The sequence below is a fragment of the Ictalurus furcatus genome, chromosome 3, assembly GCF_023375685.1.
Source record: "Ictalurus furcatus strain D&B chromosome 3, Billie_1.0, whole genome shotgun sequence".
Lineage (NCBI taxonomy): Eukaryota > Metazoa > Chordata > Actinopteri > Siluriformes > Ictaluridae > Ictalurus > Ictalurus furcatus.
In genome coordinates, this window is record NC_071257.1 from 28,225,102 (window position 1) to 28,231,180 (window position 6,079).

A 6,079-nucleotide genomic window follows, 5' to 3' on the forward strand; every position below is an offset into this window, starting at 1 on the left:
TTGATGCTATGGTTTGAGAGTGGAACCAGAGAGACCATGTTGGAGTTAAAGAGGCAGACTAGGGAGACTGTCAGTGTCCATGTGAGTGTAACTCGATACTACACTCACACATACATACACACATTAGTGCGCATTAACTCTGTCTGGTCACTCCATATCAACTTGAATCCTTCTGTTAGGTCAGAGTCTCTGTCCTCAAACACAGAAACTGCTAACCTTCACCAATTTTATGCTGACATATCCTGTCTGAAATTATTCATCCATAAGCAATACATTATTATCTTAGAACTTACTCTTATACTGTATATATTACATGACCATCACAGGACAACATCCTTCTGTCTCGTTTATGATGGGAAGTTTTGGTGTGTCCATGGTGATGGAAGAAAAAAAGAGCAACCGTATGGAAACCTGAAATAGTCAAAGTTAACATAGACTATTTAGAGTAATAATAGAGTAGCTGTGGACTAACAGCAGTTTAAAATGAATAGACCTATATAGTTTTAAAGGACGACACTGAGTTTGAATTTTGATTTATTTAACATTCTTAGACATCAATCATTGACTACATTTACACGCACGTCAATATTCCGATATTAGTCTGATTATTAATATTCTGATTGGTATTGAGTCATGTAAACGCCGCAATCCGATTACCCCAAATTCCTGATCCCCAAATTCCGATTCCCGTCCATGGGATATGCCTGTTTTAATCAGAAATTCATTGCATTGCATGTAAACACCTTATTAAGAAAATCCATTGAAAGGAGATATATGCGCATGCTCAGTCCGCAAGGAATTGTGGGTGCTAACAGATGCTTAGCCGTAGGCTCGGTATTTAAGAATGGCACCTCAGGCATATTCACAACAACCATGTATACAGGAATATTCTGATGCCTGTACGCATATAAACATCGTATTCGGAATATGGCTGCAACCCAAATATAGACCTTAGACAGAATTTGATGCACATGTAAATGTTGTCAGTGATGTCAGATGTGGACATTGGCTACATTTAAATGCACATCAAATTCAGTTTAAGTTTATATTCATGAATTCCGAATGAAGAAAGCATAAAAATGGAGCATAAAAATGTCTTTAGCTGCTTGCTTTTTAAACCATGTACAGTATTTTTGTATGTGATGCTGACTGTTAAATCCTTCAGTTTGTAGCTGAATTAAAGCAGAACGCTGCTTCTTCACATTTTCTTTTGTTGACTTTGAGTACATTAACCCTACCACATTGAAAATCTAGGGCTTTTTCTACATTTAAAATTGGAAATAAACAGAAGGTTTTAGAATTTTGAAATATTTATGAAATTTCGAAAAGTTTACATGCGCCTTGCCGAATCTGCAAAATGCTAATAATTTTAATTTTTTTAATGGAGGGATCATAAAAACTGCATGTTGTTTTTAATTCAGCACTGCCCTGAATAAGCTATTTCACACAACAGATGTTTACATATAGTCATATAGTATAGTACATATAGTAAGACACAATAATAACTAAATTTACACAAATGAACCAGTTCAAAAGAATGTAATGTATCGTGTTACCTTCTTGAGCATCAGTGAATGTTTGCACCTTTTGTAATAGTCGTGTACGAGTCCCTCAGTCGTCCTCAGTGTGAAAAGACGGATCTCAACATCATATAGCCGCTGTCGGAAAGGGCTCAAATATGCAGAAGGAAAAGCAGAGAATGTGCAGGACCTGGAGGATTTTTCTGAAGAACAGTGGGCAGTTTAACTGCTCAGGACAAACAAGGAACTCATGAACAACTCTCACAAAACATAAACACAGTCGTGGATCATCCAGGTAACGACACACAGTATTGTGTCTTGTGGACTATATGTAAACTTGCAACTTTTATGATCCATTAAGAGCTTTTGTTTAAGCGTTTTCAGGTCTATAAAGACTGTATATCTACTAGAAAGAGGTTTGTGAGATTATAATTAACATCAAGTCGAGGTGTGATTTAACTGTTGATTGGCGAGTGAGTGCTATTTGAATTTAATATAAGGTATATACAAGGTCTCACCTGGTGACTTTCCAGTTCTCACACACACACACACACACACACACACACACACACACACACACACAAAAGGCAGCTTTGAAGGTCATTAGGTTGCATAGCAAAAAGATGTGTCAAAGAGCGAGACATATATAGAGCTAATTACTTTTATTTATTTATTTATTTATTTACTATTATTATTACTATTTTATAATTTTCACATTTGCTCATTTCTATTTAGTTTTGTGTGAAACCTATGCAGCATAAACCTGTAAAAAAAAAAAAAAAAAAAAAAGGTTTTTTTCCTTTCACTAGTTTAAGCAACTTTACACAGACGTTCCGTTGAAACACATAACATAACCTCTTTTGTCGTCATCCCTGTGAGTGTAAGGTCACTTACACACTGCAGAGTATTTAGTGAAGGTTTGAAATGTTGTGACTGATCGTTCTGGTCCTCTCATACATTCTGTCTACAAATCCCACATTTCTCTTCCACCGCTTCCTTTTCTGTCCATTTTTCTCCCAGCACAAGCTCCCAAACCACTTTGCTCCTTATTGCATTTACTGCAATCTTATTCATCAATTTGTATTGAGTCAAGTCCATTTTCTCTACCCCCCCCCACACTTTCATTACCTCTGCAACTCTCTCTCTCTCTCTCTCTCTCTCTCTCGCTCTCTCTCTCTCTCTTCTGCTTTATCTCTTCTAAAGCTCTTGTTTCAAGAGAATCTAATCAAGATGTGCAGCACTCAGGATCGCTTTTGAATGACCGCAATCATGATGTCTCCATGACCTGCCTATAGTGCTAGTGTCCCAGCTTTTCTTGGAGTCTGGTGCTTTGTCCTGTTTTGCCGTTCAGATGTGTGTGAATATGTTTATGGGAGAGAGAAGGAGACAGCCCTGTTAAACTTCCTACATTAGGACAAAAACCGCAAGCTTAATGGTCACTCTTATGACCAAGTTAAAGGATGACCATCGTGTTCATCGTGTGTGTTTAATGTATTCTGGATACGTGATCCTTCCTTTTATGTGTGTTAATTTGTAAAATGCCTTGGATACGAGTATCTATTAAATAACTGAACTGGGATAGAATGTACAAAACACTGTCTGTATAGTTATTTGCTTTGGAGGAGAAATTGCAAAAAACATTTTGTACAAGATGTGCCTCTCACACACTTTGACGTTAGTGGAATTATTTCTGGATTACAAGGTCCACTGTAAAGATTGGCTATACAGTGCTGTGAAAAAATATTTGCCCCATCCTGATTTCTTATGTTTATGTGTATATCTCATACTAAATAGTGTTAGATCTTCAAACGAATATACAAACAAAACAAAGGCAACCTGAATAAACACAATAAAGTTGCAACAATAACTGCAACCATACACTTCTGATAACTGGAGATCAGTCTTTCACTTACTTCTAGGACTAGGACTTAATCCTATGCTTTGGATCATTGTCTTGCTGCATAATCCAATTGTGCTCGAGTTTCAATTTACAGATTGAAGACCGGACATTCTCCTTTAGGATTTTCTGTTAGAGAACAGAATTCATGTTTCCCTCAATTATTGCAAGTTGCCCAGGTCCTGAAGCAGCAAAGCATCCCCACACCATCACACTTCCACCACCATGCTTGACGGGGCTGCTGTGGCTCAGGTGGTAGAGCGGGTTGTCCACTAATCCACTAATCGTAGGGTTGGCGGTTTGATTCCTGGCCCACATGACTCCAAATGCCGAAGTGTCCTTGGGCAAGACACTGAACCCCAAGTTGCTCCCGATGGCAAGTTAGCGCCTTGCATGGCAGCTCTGCTACCACTGGTGTGTGTGTGTGTGAATGGGTGAATGAGACATAGTGTAAAGCGCTTTGGATAAAAGTGCTATGTAAGTGCCCCATTTACCATTTGCTCAGTCCACAGAACATTCTCCCAAAAGGTTTGAGGATCATCAAGGTGTGTTTTGGCAAAATTCAACGAGCCTTAATGTTCTGGGTTAGCAGTGGTTTCACATCGCCACTCTTCCATGGATGGCATTTTTGCCCAGTGTCTTTCTGATAGTGGAGTTATGAACAGTGACCTTTATTGATGCAAGAGAGGCCTGTAGGTCCTTTGATGTTGTCCTTGGGTCTTTTGTGACTTCCTGGATGAGTAGTTGCTGTGCTCTTGGAGGAATTTTGGAAGGTCGGCCACTTCTAGGAAGATTCACTACTGTGCCGAGTTTTTCCATTTGGAGATAATGGCTCTCACTGTGGTTCTTTGGAGTCCCAGAGCCTTTGAAATAGCTTTGTAACCCTTCCCAGACTTATGTATTTCAATCACCTTCTTCCTCATCATTTCTGGAATTTCTTTCAACTTTGGCATAGTGTGTTACTGGGTAAGACTGTTTAACCAACTTCATGCTGTTGAAAAAGTTTTATTTAAGTGTTGATGTGATGAAACAGGGTTTGCAGTAATCAGGCCTGGTTGTACCTAGTCCAGCTGAACCCCATTATCAGTACAGTCTCACAGATTTGGGGAATTAGTAACTACGAAGGCAAACACATTTTCACACAGACCCAGTTGGTATTGGATAACATTTTTGCTTCAATAAATAACATTATCATTTAAAAATGATATTTTGTGTTTACTCAGGTTGCCTTTGTTTTATCTTAGATTTTGTCTTAACTTAGTATGAGATATACACCAAAACAGAATAAATCATGCATATACTTTTTAACAGCACTGTACTGCTGCATTTCACTCCATAATTACATCATGTCTAAGTGTTTTAAAATGTTTTTCACTGCTGAAATGCTGAATATGTTGAACACAGAATTAACTTAAATGTCTGTGTTTATTCAGTGACCTGTATTGAGTGGAGGATAATATTGTATGTTCTTTCTCCTGAAGGAAATATATTATCACATCGCTTGTTCATCATTATTAAGTACTGGATTAATATTAATTGTAGATTCAGATTTGAGAAGATGTCACTGTCTGTTACAGCTACAGTCATATGTCAGAAGTTTAACCAGGGGTTCTCAAACTTATTTTAGCCAGGGATCGCTTTCACTGTTAAACTAATTTCACAGACCCCCTCAGGGCAGATTTAAATGTGTACAATAATATTCTGCCTATTTATTAGAGTCATAGTAATTTTTATTCCTGAACAGAATACATTAGCTCTGTGTTGCATTATTTATAGGCTGACTTGTTTTTGAGTTATTGAAGCTTGGATTAAATCTGTTCAATTCACATGACCAGTCAAACAAAGACCTACTGAATTTGAAAACAAAAACATAAAAAACAACAACCCCAAAAACAGGGAGTGTGTTATGGTGTCATATGCAGAATTTAAAAGCAGGCATGTCAATACATTTACACTCATCTCTGTGTAGGCGTGTGTGTGCATTTACAAAGCCTCCAGAAGAACTGTGGATGGTTCTGCAAGATGCTCAGTAAAACCTACCAGCTCATTTCTTCATAAAACTGCACTAATTCTAACTGAAACTACAAATTTTGTTTTAACACAAAACTTATTGTAGAAACATTTAACTTCACTATTTTTGAAGGTATCTTTGCTTTACAGCATTTCTTTGCATGTGACTCAGATTTTTCACAGTACAGTACAGACACAAACAATCACACACATTCTGTAGGTGATGTCACATCCTTAATGCTTAAAAACAGTGTGTGTATACATACATACATATATATATATATATATATATATATATATATATATATATATATATATATATATATATATATATATGTGTGTGTGTGTGTGTGTGTGTGTGTGTGTGTGTGTGTGTGTGTGTATATATATATATATATATATATACACACACACACACACACACACACATACAGTCATGTGAACAAATAAGTACACCCCATGGAAATTGTTGTTGGCTTTTTTGACATATTTGGACAAGCAAACATTTGATCATCTTACCATTTGTACTTATTTTGAGATACTGGATTTTTGCCTTAATCATTGAGCTTAAAACAAAGAAAAAGGCTTGAAATATTTCACTTTATGTGTAATGAGTCTAGAATATATGAAAGTTGCAGTTTTTGAATGAAAT